We start from the raw sequence: 19,477 nt of genomic DNA, 5'->3' as shown, positions 1-19,477 counted from the left end.
CCATTTCTTTGTCCTATCCAACAACGACAACATCAATAACAACAGCAACAATAAAAACAAGGACAACAAAAGGAAAAAATAAATAAATATAATAAATTAAAAAAAAATTTAAAAACAGAGTAGTGGGTATTTTATTATAATATACTAAGTCTAAAATTAATGTGCAAGTGGCAAATACTTTCAGACATGACAAAAAAATAAAGAAAATGAGTTAGAGACTAAGCCATATATAGTCAGATTTTTCAAAAGATTGTCACAAATATGTTAGGTTTTTTTTCTTTTTCTTTTTCATTTTTGTTCTTTTCTGGGGCGGTGGGTAGAAGTGAGGAACTTTCAGTGATAGTTATCGTTAATGAAACAAACATGGACTTGCTGCCCAGTGCACCAGAAAAAAAACAAAAAACAAAAAACTGTCACTCTGGCTTTTTCAAACAGGAAAAGGCGTTTATTACAGTGCTGAGTACAAGAAAGGTAAGGGCAATGCTGAGATATTTCTCTTTCTCTTTCTGATTCAGGAAATATTTGTACAGATAAAAAAAGAAAGAAAAAAGGCTGGAAACCTCTCGTCTATTTCTTTATTTTAACTTTATTAGTAACTTAATATAAATTTACAAAATTATAAGACAGCAGGGCTATAATTCCACACCATTCCCACCACCACCATATACCCCCATCTCCCTCATATATATGTATATATCCATTTTTTCTTTCTTTCTTTTTTTTGCCTCTAGGGTTATCACTAGGGCTCGGTGTCTGCACTATGAATCCAGTGCTCCTGGAAGCTTTTTTTTTTTCCTTTTGTTGTCTTGTATATCATTGCTGTTGTTATTATTGTTGTTATCGTTGTTGGACAGGACAGAGAGGAGGAGAGAAAGACACCTGCAGACTTGCTTCACTGCCTGTGGTGTGACCAGCCTGCAGGCGGTTTGAACTGGGACCCTTACCAGGGGTCTGTACACCTGGCGCCATGTGTGCTTAACCTGCTGCGCTACTGCCCAGCCTCTCCATTTTTAACATGATCCCATCTTCTCTTCCTTTCCAAGTCACACCTACACCAATTACTAATTCTGAAGTCCTTCCTTTTTTTTTTTTCTTCTCTTCTCTTCTCTTCTCTTCTCTTCTCTTCTCTTCTCTTCTCTTCTCTTCTCTTCTCTCTCTGGGTCCTGATGGAGTGGAAATTCAGAGCCCTCTAGTCGTCTTTCCCCTACCACTTCCCCCCATTCGGAATATGGACCAAAATTATTTTTGGGGTACAGAGGTGGAAGGTCTGGCTTCTGTAATTGCTTCTCTGCTGGACATGGGCATTGGTAGGTGGATCCACACCCTCAGCCTGTTTGTATCTTTCCTTAGCAGGGCAGGGCTCTGGGGAGGTGAGGTTCTTGGACACTATGGTGAGGTCCTTTGCCCAGAGATTCACCATGGAATCATGATTGCATCTGCAACCTGGTGGCTGAAGGGTATTAAGATATAAAGCAGGATAAAATGATTATTGAACAGGAACCAAAAAGTAGAAATAGAGCAGGTGAGAATTAAGGATCTTTGGGTGGGAGGAAGTGAAGAAGTATATTTTAGGTATGCTCCTAGGGCCTATGGCTTTCAGAGTTTTAGCTTCAGTTTGATAGTTAACATGGAACTAAACAAAATGTCATCTGAGATCTCTTGTCTATTTCTTAAAAAGCAGTGGGGGGATGAGTTTCTGAATAACCAGAATGTTGTCCTTGAGGTCATCAGGTCATCCAACTTCCTAGATGGTGGCTTGTTTTCTATGTGTTTCATCCTAAAAACATAGCTTTTTAATAAGTCCTATGCTCTTTGGGATGTTTTGAAGGTGAAAGACAAGCAGGAGTGGGTAGAAAGATTGTTTATACCTGACTGAGCTTCTGCTTGTTGCTTCATTCTGAATATATATGCCTTTGCAAAGCACTTTCTACAAAGTAGAGTGCCTAGTTTTGCTAGCTTTGAAAATATTTTATTTATTTATTTATTTATTTATTTATTTATGATAAAGACAAACAGAAATTGAGTGGGGAGTGGGAAATAGACAGGGAGAGAGAAAGAAAAACACCTGCAGGGGGTCGGGTGGTAGTGTAGCGGGTTAAGTGTGTGGCGCAAAGCGCAAGGACTGGCATAAGGACCCTGGTTTCAGCTCCTGGTTCCCTACCTGCAGGGGAGTCACTTCACAGGCGGTGAAGCAGGTCTGCAGGTGTCTATCTTTTCTCCCCCTCTTTGTCTTCCCCTCCTCTCTCAATTTCTGTCTTATCCAACAACGAACAACATCAATAACAAAATAATAACCACAACAAGACTACAACAACAAGGCCAACAAAAGGGGAAAAGTGGATTCATGGTGCAGGCACTGAGCCCCAGCAATAACCCTGAAGGCAAAAAAAAAAAAAAAGAAAGAAAAACACCCGAAGCACTGCTTCACCTCTAGTGAAGTTTTCTCTAATACAGGTGGGAGCCAAGGGCTTGAATGCAAGTCCTTACACAGGGTGCACTCAATGGCGTGCTACACCACCCAACTCAGAGCCACTCTCCTTTGTCTAAGCCAACATTTTCTTTTAATATTTTTGCTTTTATTTTCTGAAAATGTTACATGGACACAATAACATTTAAATAAAGTTTTGACTGCACTGTAAAATATTAACGCCCTCAAAATAAAAGTTTTGTTTGGGAAATGAATTTGTCCATTTTTTCAGCATCTAAGATGTGGCATTTTTTTAATTTTATGGGTATAGAGAAAGCATTTTATTCTTTTTCATATTGGACATTAATTCTATGCACTATGTTGATTATATAAACTATATATTATATATAGTTTTTCACATTGGATGAATTTCATTTCTTCTAACATTTTGACGTATTTGTCTTAAACCAACTTATTAATGTCATTAGCTTTGTCCCTTCTAGATCATGTCGGGTAGCCCTAGCCTTTAGGGCCATGGATTCATTAAAACTAATGAAAAAAATAACCAGAGAAAAGATTTAATTTATTGTATCTCAGTCCCTGTAAGTACATGGAATCAACTCTAAGAAGTGACTCTTTGGAGGGAAAGTTTTGGGTTCTGAAAGTTACAAGGCTCAAAAGAAAAAAATATATGATGTCTGTTTCCTTCACTTTTCTCATCCATACAGCAGGGAACTCTAGTACTTTGTGACTCCCAGGGTATTAATCAGGGAGGTATTCTGAAATTGTCTTGTAAATTAAACACATTTATTGAGCATTTATTTTGTGGAAAGCATCAATTACAGAATTTCAAAAACAGTAAAACATCATGTTCTCAGACCATCCTCAGGATCCAGTGTGTATACCTCTGAAATATTTTTTGAGTTGTAAAACATTTTCTTAAGAAGAAGTTGTTCCTGGGGGCCAGGCAGTAGTGCACCAGGTTAAGCTCATATGGTGCAAAGTTCAAAGATCCTGGTTAGAGTCTCCAGCTCCCCACCTGCTGGGGAGGACACTTCACAAGCAGTGAAGCAGGTCTGCAGGTGTCTATTTGTCTTTCCCCTTTTCTATCTTCCCCCGCCCTCACAATTTCTGTTCTATCCAACAATAACAGCAGCAGCAACAACAATGACAATAATAACAGCAACACCATTACCAACAATAACAACAGGAAAAAGATGGCCACCAGGAGCAGTGGATTTGTAGCTCAGGCACCCAGCCCCAGCGACAATTGTGGAGGCAAAAAACAAACAGGAAGGAAGAAAGAAGAAAGAAAGAAAGAAAGAAAGAAAGAAAGAAAGAAAGAAAGAAAGAAAGAAAGAAAGAAAGGAAGGAAGGAAGGAAGGAAGGAGGGAAGGAAGGAAAGAAGGAAGAAGAAAGAGAGGGAGGGAGAAAGAAAGAAGAGGTTGTTCCTGCTGATGTTAACAAGTTAAGGAGTAAGAAGACTTTTTTCTCTGGATAAACGTTACATTGTTATAAAGAAATGAATGTGTTAACTCCAAGGTAATCAAGGGACTAAATTTCATATTCATTTCATTATTACTTCTTTGCCACATCCATCCAATCTCCTTTTGTATTATATATGTACCCTAAAATACCTTTTTGCTTTGAATTACAGTGAAGTTCATAATAAAAAAAAAACATACTGTTATGTTGCGGCCCTTTGCAACTTGATTTTGTCACGCATGAAGGTTTGACAGCACATATCTGTACCTGTGTAGTTATTCAGTGAACATTTATCTCCTTTGTATGTGAGAAACTACACATTTATGCTGGACTCTTCTAAGCAGTTGAAAAGCGAGGAATTAATGTATAGTTGGTGATAAATAAATAATTTCTGATGATAATTATGATAGTGAGAATAGTAACAAAAAGACAAACAAAAGTCATTTTGTAGACCGAGCCTCCACCACACTGAGGAAAGCTTTTCCACTGTGATGTCTTTCCTGTTTTCTTTTCCTTCCTCTTTCTGTCTGAGAAAGTGGCTCAGTGCAGTGAAACACCAGTATGGGGGCGGGGGTGGGGGGGGGCAGGAGCTATCAGTAAATTACTTTAATTTGTGTATGAGTTTAAGTTAAAAATCGTCCCAGAAACTGAGCATCGAGTAATGTATTCTGGATACTTCAGAGAAAGTGATGAACTTATTCTTTCCATCTAGACAAAACTGGGAAGATGCCCACGGGAAGTAAAAAACAGATATATATGAATAGATCTCCATTTTTTTTTCTTTTAACTGACGTTTTGCCAGTATATTATAAGCTTCATCAGAGAATGCAAACATCAACTTTTTTTTTTTTGGACATCAAAGCATTTTCTAGTGTAGCTTAATGAAATAAATGTGTGAAGTCACAGATTTAGATCCAAGGACAGCTTTGTGTAACTGGTTATTTTATCACAACATGAAAAATAAAAGGTTGCTATGTAGATTCAACTTTAGTACCTGAAAACAAAAAACATTTCAAAAGTCATCAAGAGATTGATTGGCAAACAAGGAGAAGATACCAGCTAGTGCTCAGTGTGGATGCTTCAGAGTAAATTCCACTGGCTTAATCTGATCTCTTTAGACAGAGTGACATACCTGACAAATGATGAGTTGTGGATATTTGAGAAGAACGAGCAAAGATAAAACCTGTAAGGATATGTCAATGACTAGGTATATTTAAAACTGGTTGCATGTTAGTTAATTCTAGACCTATGACCACGTATTCCTTTCCCATAAAATTCTAATCCTATTCCAGGCTTAATTACCACATCAGGAAAATATGAGTAGTGGGCTAGGTAAGTGTTTTTAAGGTAGAGTGCTATGGTCTTTTTGAGAGTCGTGAGATTAATTTAGTAGGTGATAACTATCAGCTAAATAAACATGGAGTGGACCATGTCAGAATAGAAACCCATCAGAATTAAATGTAATATGGGTAAATAATTTTCTATATAGTTTTTGCATCAACTGTATACTCTTAAGAGGTATGTTGTTAGATACAAAATGCATTTCTTACTCTCAGCTGGAATAAGATAGAAGCTCAAAAGTCACTGGACTTAATGATTATGGCAAATCCCTTCTGAATGGTTTTCTTCTCTCAGTAAACACTAAAGATACGTGCCATGTGTCTGTGGTATCTCTCCATCAAATATATCATACTCCTAAGAAAAATCCGAAGAAGCTGTGCAGCAGGTAGAGTGCCTAACTTGTAAGCTAAAGGTTTCCCCAGTAACCCAAATGCCCCAGAAATTCTCTGGCTCGCTCCTTCTTGATCTCTCCCTCTTCTATCTCATTAATAAATATCTTTTGAAATTGTGACAACATATTAACAACGGACACATAAAATTATCAGTTTAATAAACTAGAATCATATCCCACCTATCCTTATAACACTACAATTGAATAATGTCACATATGCACGTAACTTGTGGGGGTTTAACTACACGTGTTTAGAAAATACAAATTAAAAACACATTCAGAAAGACGATTCCAAAATGCAAACCAAAAGAAAAAAAAATGGGTTGCTCGTCGAAAAACAATAAATAGCAGCTGCGACTAAAAAGGCCCTGTAATCATTTCAAATAGTATAAGGGGAATATATTTAGAACTTATAGTTGACAAGCAAACTCAAGGTCACATATATGGCACATAAAAGAAATGAGAAATAACGCTGTTTTGCAAAGTAAACTTCAGAAACAGCTTTATGTGAAATTCAACCACGTTGAAGCTGAGGTTTGATATCTGATCTTCTCATCCGCCTTCTCAAGATGTCTTTTTCTCCTTTTTTTCTTCTTCCTCTTCCACTTTCCCTTACTTCTTTTTCCCCTCTATCTCTCCCTAGTTTTCTTTTTGATCAAAAATCTGTTTCTCTTTTTGATCAGAATTGAAACTTAACGTTTTTAAAATGTAACCACTTGGCAAGATCAGATGAAACGTAAAGCGTGAGCTATGAAGCCTTGTAATGAAGTAAATCCATCACCAGCTTTACCAGTACCAGACCTTCTGTCCCATCCAATCACTGCGACTCTGCCCCCTCAAAATGAATCACTATAACTTCTTCATTCATTTTAACTTCTTTACCTCATATATCTCCACTAAACACATGTCTCCTAAATTGTTGTTTTGTTTAGATTTGTAATGACTTCTACAAACATGCTCTTGGTATAGAATTTCCTTGCAATTTTACTTTGTCACTCACATAAGGTTTGGCGATTTCTTTTTCTTTTTTTTTTTTTTCCTCCAGGGTTATTGCTGGGCTTGGTGCCTGCACCATGAATCCACTGCTCCTGGAGGCCATTTCCCCCCTTTTGTTGCCCTTGTTACTGTAGCCTCATTGTGGTTATTATTTATTGCCATTGTTGATGTTGTTTGTTGTTGGATAGGAAAGAGAGAAATGGAGAGAGGAGGGGAAAACGGGGAAAGATAGACACCTGCAGACCTGCTTCACCGCCTATGAAGCGACTCCCCTGCAGGTGGGGAGCCAGGGGCTCGAACCGGGATCCTTGAGCTTTGCGCCACATGCGCTTAATCCACTGCGCCACCGCCTGACCCCCAGGTTTGGCGATTTCTTTATCTAGATATAGTTCATGAATTTCCAGTGCTGTATAATAAATAGTCCACCCTATGGCTACAACATAATTTATTTAGTCCTAGTGAACTGCTAGTAATGTCCACTAAATACCACCTAGGGCATACATGTCTGAAGTTCCCTGGGATGATAGTTCCCAATCTTTCTCTCATCATGGTATTGACAGATTTTGCACTGATCTAACTGTTTTAAGAAGTCATCACTATGGTCACATCCACAATCTCAAACGACAAATTTGTGACTCCTTGACACAACAATTTACCACTACACACAGGCTTAAATCCATGTTGTCAAGGTTTTTCTTGTTTGAGTGAAGGAATTCCAGATCTTAGGGTATATGTGATTTAACAGTGTAGTTTTCCAAAGTATTTATGACAATTTTTGGCTTATGTAGCAAAACTTGTCTGGCACCACCATATTCTCACTAACAATTGATATTATCAAATCTCATCATTTTTGTCAGTTTAATAGAGATGAATTACATCCCATCATGGTCTTGATTTATGTCACTGTCAATTTTGATTTTTTTCATAGAATTACTTCCTTTATGTATTTCTTTTTATGGCATGTCTGTTCTAATATTTTAACCACTTATAATAGGATTCTTCCTTTCCTGTAGACAATCACCTTTTCACTGTGTCATCACATAGCAAAGAACAAACACTCTGCTATGGGCTTCTACCGTATAGGCATTAACCCCACTGTGAGGAACCCACCATCATGACATACCCAAATCACCTCACAAGGATGTGGTCTGACAAAGGCAAACCTAGGCAATTCTGTTGTTCTACAAACATCCCTGAGTTTAATGACACATACCTAGATGGTCTCCCAATAGCCTGCTACACATCTAGGTTATAATCTATTGGGACCAACATTGTCTTTGCACTTAGATGCTGATGAAAACTTTGTTCAGTAACATGATGATATACTTGCAGTTAGGGGGCTAGGGCTTCAACACTGGGATCTGAGACTAACTCAAGTTCACTGGACTACACGTAAGTTCTAGTTTGTGGTTTATCTTTACATTTCTGTTATGGCGTCTCCTGATGAACAGTAGTAAACTCATGAAGTGTGTTTTATAGCAACAAACTTACTGTAGTGTATACATTTTCTAAGAGTTTGAAAGTACTGCTTTTCTGATTTCATTTCAATCCATCTGGAGTTTGTTTTTATGAACAATCTGAGGTAGAGACTCAATTTTAATTTTTGTTCATTTGGATAATTAATAGTCTAAGCTTATTTACTGTGGGGGCGCTACTTTTCTGGTGAGCTGTTACACCACCTGTGTCATAGTGATCATTTATAGCAAACTGTCAGGTATCTACACTGTAAATGCGGATCTGTCCCTGTGTTCCCTAATCTGTCGTGTTGATGAGTTTGATTATTCCTATAGCAGTACAGTCTGAAATACTATGCATTTATAATACGTCTTGATATATGGGAGGAAAAAAAATCCTTTGGACTCTTGTACTTCTTCAGAAAACTCTTGACTTGTTTGACTTTTGTTCTTATATCTAAATTTTAGAATCTCTTTATCAAAGTTGGGGTTTTCATGTAGTCAATTATAATTAAAATTGGGAAAACTAGTCCCAAGTTCAATTCCTGGTATTGTACATGCCAGAGTGATGCTCTGATAATATTGCTGTCCTCTTTCTCAGGTTAATAAACAACATGTAATTTCATGTTCAAGGTCAATTCATCTCTGATTTCCTCTCTTTTCCATGTAAGTTTCAGATACTTGCCAAACAACTCTTAAATTTTTTGCTATAGTTATCTATGGGTATCCTATATTTTGTTGATATTATAAATGTTATTTATTAAGTATGATTTCTGTTTTGTTGCTCATTTATAGAGATAAAGTTAATTTATTTTTTATTTATACCTTTTTTTGTAATATAAGGGTCTCACATATGAGAAATCTCACCACTCCTGGGATATTTTATTCTCTCTCTTTCGAGAGAGAGAGAGAGAGAGAGGATTAAAGGGAGGGTAGGAGATGGGGGAGAAAGATAACAATATTACAGTCTTTCCAAATACATTAGTGGTACCAGGACTCAAGCCCAGGCCTTACATAGGGCAAAGTGCACACTCTACCAGAAATGCTACCCCCAGTCTCAGATGTAATTTTTTAAATATATACTAGTTCTCTATTCAGTCATCTTAGTAACTTTGACGTAAATTTCAATGATCTCTCTTTAAATGTACACAGTACAGTGCACAGGACCTGGGTTCAAGTCCCTGGTCCCCACCTGCAGGGGAAAAGCTTCACAAGTGGTGGCTCCTTCTCTATCCTTCTCTCCCTTCTCAATTTCTTTCTGTCTCTATCCAATAATAAATAAACAGACAAAAATTAGAATGTCAACTTTCTTTATATTTTTTTCATTTCCCATGCCAGAAATAATATAATTTGAAAATAATGATATTTCTGTGTCTTCTTTCCTAGTTTTACTTTTAAAATTATTTCACTGACTAGATCCTCCAGTAGGATGTTAAATGGAACTGGTGACAGTGCACACATTTGTCTAGTTCTGACTTCCACAGCATATGTGTCTTTTGACATTTAGGAGTTAATATTTATTATAGGTTTTTTTTGGTAGAAGAAAAGATCTGTTTATTCCTAGTTTGCTAAGAATTTTGTTTGGACTTTAAATCATAAGTAAATGATATCAAATGTTTTTCTCTTTTCTGATTTATTTGAAAAATTTATATTGTTTTCACTTTTTTTTTTTTCCTCTTCCAGGGTTAGTGCTGGGCTCGGTGCCTGCACCATGAATCCACCACTCCTGGAGGCCATTTTTTTTTTTCCCCTTTTGTTGCCCTTGTTGTAGCTTCGTTGTGGTCATTATTATTGCCCTTGTTCACACAATTCGTTGTTGGATAGGACAGAGAGAAATGGAGAGAGGAGGGGAAGACAGAGAAGGGGAGAGAAAGATAGACACCTGCAGACCTGCTTCACCGCCTGTGAAGCGACTTCCCTGCAGGTGGGGAGCCGGGGGCTCGAACGGGCATCCTTACGCCGGTCCCTGCGCTTTGCGCCACATGCGCTTAACCCACTGCGCCACCGCCCGACCCCCTGTTTTCACTTTTAATCTGTTACTAAAATACTTATATTTATCACACTTCTAAATCAACACTGGCTTTGCATTCCTAGAATAAACCAAATTTAGTCATGCTGGATTTTTCTTTCTTATACACAATTATCTACATTTTTCTAATAATCAGTTTAGAAGAGTCAAACTCAAAATATGAACGGAATTAGATTGTAGTTTACCTGCATTCTACTCTTGTTATTTTCAAAGTTGGATACTAGTTTTCCATAATAATAATTAGAATTATTTCCTTTATATTATGTTTTCTAGAAAAAAAAATATTGCACTAGAAATATCTACCCATTGAAATTTAGCAGAATTTTTCGGTGAAACCACTTGTACCTAATAGTTCCTAGGTAAAAACCTAAATTCATATTTCTTTTTTTTTCTTGTAAGTGAGTGAGGGAGAGTGATCAGAACAGTGTTCCACCATTTCCTGTAGCAATGATGGTTGAACCATGGGCATTATACACACAAGGAATACGCTCTGTCACTGAATCACCTCCTGCCTCTTGATTTTAATAATTTTATAATAGTGCTACTTTCAATTCTATTTCTTCTTTTGTTAGATTTTGCAGTTGACATTTATATGATGTTTATATTTGCGTTCATACTTTAAAACTTGTTGCATACAGAGAGCTGGTTCAGTGGATAAGGTACAAGACTTAAATGTATGGGGTGCCAGGTTTGATCCACAACTCAGCACATTCCCAAACAGAGTTTTACTCTGGATTCTCTCTCTCCCTCTCTCAGAAAACATGAATGTATTTAAAAAAAGAAACCATAAAATGTATTAATATGCCATTCACATTTGTCTCTATCATATTTTAGTTCCTTTCTAACATTAATATTTTCACTTTTGTAAGTCAATCTTGTCAGGCATTTTTGTATTTCTTGGGTCTCCTTAAAGACTGAACATTTGTCTTTATGCTCTATCTTCCATTTTTTCATTCGATTTTCACATTAACTTCTGGTCTTCATGATCTCTTTCAAATACTTTTTGTGAATTTATTCTATTGGTCTAGCTAAATTCAGGATGGACAAAATTTTCTGTAAAGATCCTGGTGGTATTTTAGGCTTTGCTGTCTGTGTTGTAACTATTCAATTCACACCAACACCATATGAGAACAATCATAGACAAAATGTATATAAATAAGCATGATTATATTTATTAAAATTCGATTACATCTGGGTGGTGAACCCAGTAGAGTGCACATGTTACTACAGTTCCCACCTGCAAGAGGGGCATTTCATGAGTGGTGGAGCAGTGCTACAGATGTCTCTTTTCTGTGTGTGTGTGTGTGTGTGTGTGTGTGTGTGTCTCACCTTCTATGTAAAAGGACCATCGGGGCAGGTGGAACCACTGCTCAGACACTGAGCTCCAGTGAGTGGAAACCAACATCAACAACAAAACTCTTCACTTACTAAAAACGGGCAAAACTGTCTCCTTTGACTGTAGTTCAGTGACGCTTGACCTCATTTTCTCATTCCAGGTTGTGGTCTGAAGACCGTGAGGGCAGAGAACTCTGAGAACTTTTCAGCAGATAAAGTTAAAGCTATTTTAATAATGAAACTAGAATGTTATTTGACTTCCTCACGATATTACTTTGACTTGATATTGTAAAAAAAAAAAAAAAAGAAAAAGAAAAAAAAACAGGGTGGATAGAATCCTTAACACCCTAGAACACCCCGGAACAAATCAAGGCAGTGACCCTACCTTGTTACAGAAATAAATGCCCACTTCATTTAAGGATGGTTTTAATTGAATAATAAAAAATGCTAATTTTATTAAATTTGAATTCATGATTACATGTCCTTTTAATATTCCCTGTCAAATTGGGATTTGTACATAAGGGACTTGTGGAGCATTTTAAAGTACGATAATTACCTCAAGGAAAAGCACTTGAGTGACTGTTGAAGTTTGTACTGACAACTCGCCAGTTTCTTCTTGGAATCCCGTGTTTTCTTTGAAGAGGAACTAAACAAACTAGAGTACCTAGCTTTGAGTACTTACTGCACACTTTCTCAAAAATGAGAGAAACAAAACTGTAAACAATTTAAAATATTTTATAATCAATTTCAAAATTTGATCTTTCAAGTACAATTAAAATATTGTCTTCCACTATGAACTTAACAATGTCCTAATACTTAAAAACTATTCCAGAAAATTTTGTATTGATACCAACAAATACATTTTTTTCATACAATATAATAAAATGTGTCAACATAAAAAAAAAACCTTTATAACTCGGTGTACCAATATTTTCCAGATTATCAGTACCTAATATTTCAAAATTATGCATGGGTAAAAAAACCACTTAATGTGTAAGGCCTGCCAATGGATTTTAGTGTAACAGACTATGAAAGATTCATTGATGTGGTTTCAGATTCCACATTGCAACTAACCTTTAAAAGATTACCACTAGTGGAGATCTGGCATAGTATCAAAGGACATATTTCACAATTACATAAAAAAAGGCTATTAATACATTCTCCTTTTCTCAACACATGTCTATGTGAGGTCAGATAGTCACTAGATTCTTCAACTCAACTAACCTATCACAGCAGATTGAATGCAGACGCAGATGTGAGAGTCAAGCTCTCATCTCAAAGTCAGTCATGTATGTGATTTACAGTAATGTGAAATAATTCCACACTTCCCATTAAATTAAATTATTTAGGGGGTTAATATTTTCATCATAAGGTTAATATATGTGGGTATTATTATTACTATTACTTTAAAACTTAGTTCATTATATATTTGACAGTTTCATATGAGACAGAAGGAGAAAGAGAGTTAAACCAGAGCACCACTGTGGTATGCAGTGTTGAAGATCAAACCAGTGGGGGGCTGCGTGTTGGCGCATCTGGTTGAGTGTATATGTTACAGTGTGCAAGGACTCAAGTTCAAGCCCCTGATTCCCACCTTCAAGGAGAAAGCTCTCTATATTCCCCTTCCTCTCGATTCCTGGATGCCTCTATCAAATAAATCAGTATAATATAAATTTTAAAAAAAAGAACAACCGGAACCTGTAGCATGAAAGTATGATGGTCTACCAATTGAGTCATGTCCCCTATGGTAAATTTGGGTTTATTATTTTTTCAATGAATTCATAACATATACAATATTTCAAACTTGGCATAGCTAAATGTTGGCCTACTCTCCAGAAACCACTAAGAGTCCCAGACTGTCACACCAGTTTTTTGTAGGAAACGAAAAGCTCATTACTGCAGTTGAATGTGATGGCTCTACCTCCCTATTCCTTTGTTTTAGCTAACATTTACATAGCTAAAAGGAGGGGGGCTAATAATCAGGAAGTGGATTCTGAAGAAAAGACAATGAAAATTTGAGACTATCAGGTTATCTGGCCTGAGTCATAACCTCCTAGATCATGATCAATTTTCAGTGGATTTCCTTCTAAAACAAAAAGCTTACTTCTCTATTATTACTAGTATATTGTACAGTGTATTTTTACCAATGGATGTAGTGTCTATTTAACTCAACACCTTAAGGAGATGCACCAAAACATTTCACTGTAGTGGGGATTTGTGCAATTTTCCTTGTTAACTATGAATTCTTCCTTTTCAAATTTGAGGCTACGTTTTTTAGGTCAACTCAAGCATATAATAGTTAAATAATAAGTGCAACTTACTGGCTAGCTTTGTTTTATCATTACATTTTTCTTTCACTGATTGATAATGTAGGCCTCTTATTCCCTAATAGTTTGCCTTAAAATATTTATTGGTTAATATTAATAAAATTACTCCATTTTTTTTCATGCTTTTAGTTTCTTCCTTTCTATATCCTTAAACTTTGGGCTTCCTCTTTTGTGTCTTGTAACAAAATATCCATGGATTTTATTTTATTTTATTTTTTATTATTTTATTTTTAATTAATTAATTAATTCCCTTTGTTGTCCTTGCTGTTTTATTGTTGTTGTTATTGATGTCATTGTTGTTGGATAGGACAGAGAGAAATGGAGAGAGGAGGGGAAGACAGAAAGGAGGAGAGAAATAGAGACACCTGCAGACCTGTTTCAACGCTTGTGAAACTACTCCCCTGCAGGTGGGGAGCCGGGAGCTGGAACCGGGATCTTTACGCTGGTCCTTGCGAGACACGCCACCTGCGCTTAACCTGCTGCTCTGCCGCCCGACTCCCTATTTTATTTTTTAAAGATATTTTTATTTATTACTGCATAGAGACAGAGGGGAATTGAGAGAGGGGGAAATAGAGAGGGAGAGAGACAGAAAGACACCTGCAGCTCTGCTTCACCACTCGTGGTGCTTTCCCCCCGCAGGTGGGGACCAGGGGCTTGAACCCCAGTCCTTGGACACTGTAATGTGTGTGCTTAACCAGGTATGCCATCACCTGTTCCCCATGGATTTTATTTTTAATTAACATTACAACTTCCATTTAATTTGTTCATCTCATATGTTTGCATTTGTTATACATAATGATAATGTTAGAATTGTTTCTATCATCTTGCTACATTTCATTCTTATTTCTCATAATTTATTGGTTAGTTTTGTTTTACCATTAGCTTTTTCTTTCTCTGATTGAAAAGTTCTATTTGCTATTTCTATAATCTGAAGGTCACTCTTGACATTACTCCCATCCATACTAACAAAATATAAATTTAATGTCTCATTCTGACTAATATGAAAATCTTGGAAATTCCGCCCAGCCCACTTTTGACATCCATGCTAGAACTACTTAGTGTTAAATCCTCTTTTAAATGTCATAAATTGAAGCTTACATTAAAATTTATTTATACAGACAGACAACATAGTTTTAAAAATTACCTATGCGTTTAATACGTTTTTTGTTTACCTTTTTATCTTACATTACAGTCATTCCTCCTGGGCTCATTTTTATTTTCCCTGAAGCATATTCTTTAGAAATCATTTAATAAGGATTTTCTAATGATAAACATGCTTTTGTTTATTCTAAAGACCTTTTATTTCTTCCTTATTTTTTTTGAAAGATAATTTTCTAGGAACAAAATTCTAGTTGTTTAGCTACTTTTTGTCAATAGTAATTATTATTATTTTTTAATGATGCCACCCATTATCATTGGGTCTCAGTGCTGACATTACAAATCCATAGTTCCTAGTGGCCATTTTTTTCCTTTCCTTCTTTACTTCCTTTTCCTTTCCTTTCCTTTCCTCCCTCCCTCCATTCCTTCCTTTCTTACTTTCCTTCCTTTCATTTTATTGGCTACAACAGAAAGAAATGGTGAGAGGGAGGGGAAAATAGACAGGGAGAAAGATAGATTCCTGCAGAGCTGTTTTACCACTAGTAAAGCACCCCCCTTGCCAGTGGGGAGCTGGGGCTCAAACCTGGATCCTTGTGTATGGTAACGTGCATGCTTAACAGGGTGCATGCCACATTCCATTCCACTTCAATTTTTTTTTTTGTACTCATGATTTTATGATGTCCATTACTGTTGTTGTAAAGTCTGCTCTCCGTAAAATTGTCACTCCACTGTAAGTGATCTTCACTGACTGCTATTAATATTTTTCTCTGTCTCTAATAATGTGCAGATTCATTATATTATGTCCAGATGTGATGTATACTTATTCAAACAACTTCATAAAAATTTCATTCCATTTGTCTTTAGATTCACTTCTTTTATTGGTTTGAGTAAATTTTAAGATGTCCCCTCCCTGCTTATCACAACTCCTTTATTCTATTTTCCAATATTCACGAATTATACATGATGCCTCATTCTGCTTCCCATGTCTCTTAATCTTTCTTTAATATTTTATATCTTGTTTCTCTTGATGGTACTCCTAATAAATTTATTCAGGTCAATCTTTCAGTTTACTAACTCTTTCTCAATTAGTATCTGTTGCTAATTGTAGTCATATTTTATCATTAAGTTTTGGGAGACAAAGTCTCCCAAACTTCCTCCAGAAAATACAGAAAACAAATTTTAGGCAGGAAAAATTCCACAAACTATTGGTTCAACTTGTGTGGACCTTGGTTCCATAGCAAGAGACAAAGAGATAACATCCAAGCAGAGAAGCAAATGAGAGATGTCCATACCAGGAAAGATTCTACTTACTGTGAGACAGCTGAAGTCAGGAGAGAGATTTCTAATCTGTAGAACTTTCCTTAGAGGGGCAGGGAGAATTTGTGCTAGAGTCTAGCACCCCAGCTCTTTAATGCTACCCTTAGAACACTGGAAGTAGGGCAGAAAACTTGAGCAATAAAATCCAGGATGACATTATGACTTACTATCCCACCTTTGCTAAGAAAAGATGCTGGCTATTAATTAAATCTGTTTCTATAATGGACCTTGGGTACAACTCCCTTAGGAATATTCCACTCAATTCCAGCTGAAAGGTGGACCAGTTGGAAACGCAGAAACATTTAGTAAAAGTGCTTGCTTCTGGCAAAGTGCTGGCCCCTACCATCTCACACCTGAGGGCTAACAACCTAGCCAGGCCTCATGGCCTCTCAAATCATAGCCAGCTTGTGGGGGGGTTCCACTTCCTGTTCTTCTCCTTTGTTGTCTCAAGGCCTGATAAACAGCTTGCTCCCTGCCAATCCTATAATGTACTCTGTAACCAACTGGGACTGAGATACAATCTCCTTTCAGACCTACTAAGGCATTGAATGTGCCAACTCCCAAACCCATCCAGGTATGTACAACTGTGGAAATTTCAGGGTCTCCCATGACCACTAACTTCTGGTTAAGTCCAGGACTGTTCAGCTGTGGTACAGAAGAGCATCTGGACTGTGAGACCTCAAACCTCAAGTCTCTGTTCAAACCTGAAATATGAGACAACTTTTAAGTATGAAAGCAGAGCAAGAAATAGAAGATGTTCAAGCAAAGAACAATAACAACAACAAAAACAAAACAGTGTTTAGCCAGATTGAGCATTCACATTACAATGCATAAGAACCTAGGTTCAGGCCCCTGGTTCTTACCTGCACAAAGGAAGATTCATAAGCAGTGAAGCAGTGTTTGGAGAGGAAAAAAGAATGGTGAAACAAGAACAGTTTAAGAAAGACCTTCTCAGATAAATGATCTCTATAGTACTTTCATGTATAAAACATTTACTTGCATATAATCTTTATGTCTTGTTAAATAACATGATTTTCCCCCAATATTTTAAAATCTTTCTTACATCTTTATTTTTCTCATCCTTCTTATCATACATAATATATTGAGGTTATTTAACTTGGTATTTTTATTCAAGGATTCTTGTTGCTCTAGTTTATATCTATTTCCAAATGACCTGCATTTCTCTGAAAGACAACTACTGGATGGTCTTATGCTGGACTTGCTTTGTAGGCGGGAGACAGAGACAACCAGGGACTCATGGCTGAGCTGAGAACGCAGTTCAATCTTTGTTCACGATTGGGGATGTAGTTCGAAAAACTAATCTCTTCTAACCACAACACAATTCTGTCCTGCATCTCTCACCTCCAACGGAAGAGTCAGGAAAAAAAGAAATACGTATAATAGGGGGCGGGGAGAAGGAAAAAGCTTGAATTAGCGAGGACTAAACCAAATATCCTGGAGGCGGGGGGGGGGGAGACCAAACCAATGTCCCAGAGGAAGGGGGGTACTCAGCCAACAGTGGACATACAAACAGAACACTTCACAAGCAACACAAGCGAACCCAATGTGATGATAAAAACAGAAGGTCTCACAAGCAGAATCCAGAAGCATACCAACAATCTCACTCATATGTGGAATATGAATGAAACATGGGAGCTTGATTTTGCTTGTTTGTATGTTTTGTCAAACTGTTGCTAAGACTTTATGGAAACTATGGTGGTTATCTTTGGAGTGGGGAGTGGGGAGAGGGAAGAGGGAAGTGGGGCTGGAGAGTCAAAGAAAAATAGTGGTGGGTAAAGTGTGGAACTATAGCCCTGTAATGTTATGATCTTGCAAGCCATTATTAAATAACTAATACAACTAAAGAAAGGAATTGAACCACTTGAAATTCATAGACATTCACAGGGATTTCCACTTTTAAAAAAAATAACTCAAATACTTATTCTCTAGTGGTCATGGGATGTTCTTAAATGCTGGCTAGCTTGGGGGTGCCTCTTCCCGGGTGCATATTCTCTGGGTTAGAGAGAACGTGACCAGAACCAGCCTGGGCTGCTACTCACTCAGTGACATGAGGGAGATGACTCATGAACAGAGCTCGTGGCGGCAAACCAATTCAATTCTTTATGGATCAGAGAGCCAAGGCTTTTAAAGGGCAGACCCAGAAGTGGCAAGTTGGAAATGGAAATAGCTTGACATGGTTTGGAAAGGGGAGGAGAAAGGTTAAAAGGGCTGGGAAAAGTAGGGACTTCTTTAGCAACTGTTGGCGAAGGTTTTAACTGGTAGGATTAATAATACCCTGCAGGCAGGGAGGGTCTTGAGGGTAGAAAGAAGATAGATCAAAGGAATAGAATGGGTGGGGATTTTTCAGGCAAAACAATGATTATGTAGATAGGCCATAGTATCAGGAATGCAGGGTGGAGCAGAGGGAGCTGGCTTAATGTTTTAAGGAATACAGGGTGCTTTGTGAGACAGGGAATCTGATAAGATGGGGAAAATCTTGGGGAGTTGTGCCCTTCCTTGCTCAACCTCTCAGTAGAGAGAGAGAGACTAACAGGATGGATGTCCCCTCAAGTCAAGCCCTTCCAAGCTCAACCACATCCTCACAATTTCCTGACACTTAAAGACAGACTACATGTCGGACCACACACACACACACAAATCTCAGTAAACCTAAGAAGACTGAGGACATGTCAAGTTTTATTTCAGAACACAATGAAATAGAATTAGAAAAAGAAATCTGGAAAAAACATGAACATATGGAAACTGAGCAACACACTGTTGATAAATTATTGGGCCAATGAGAAAATCAAGATAGAGATTTGAAAAAATCCTTAGATAAACAAAAATGAAGACACAATCTATCAAAGTCTAAGACACACACACACACACACACACACACACACACACACACAAATTGTACAGAGACCAGGTGGTGGCATGCCTAGTTGAGTGCCCATATTACCATACAAAAGGAACTGGGCTCAACAACAACCCCCCCAGCCCAGCCCAGCCCCTGCCACCAATCCCCACTTGCAGAGGAAGAAGCTTCACAAGCAGTGATACAGTATAATCGGTGTCCCTCCCAACTTCTACCTATTATTCTATGTACTATTACGTAAATAAATAAATTTTTAAAAAATCAGTACTATGTATTGAGGTAAATTCCTAGCAATACAGGTTTGCCTGATAAAACAATAAATATATCAAAAATTCAATTCAGCCTATATCTGAAAGAACTAGAAAAAGAAGAACAAATAAAATGAAGCAAGTAGAAAGAGGAAAACAAAAATAAAAACA

This window comes from Erinaceus europaeus, chromosome 11 (assembly GCF_950295315.1).
Source record: "Erinaceus europaeus chromosome 11, mEriEur2.1, whole genome shotgun sequence".
In the NCBI taxonomy this organism is placed as follows: domain Eukaryota; kingdom Metazoa; phylum Chordata; class Mammalia; order Eulipotyphla; family Erinaceidae; genus Erinaceus; species Erinaceus europaeus.
The sequence above is the reverse complement of the archived record's forward strand: the minus strand, read 5'-3'. Positions refer to the sequence as shown.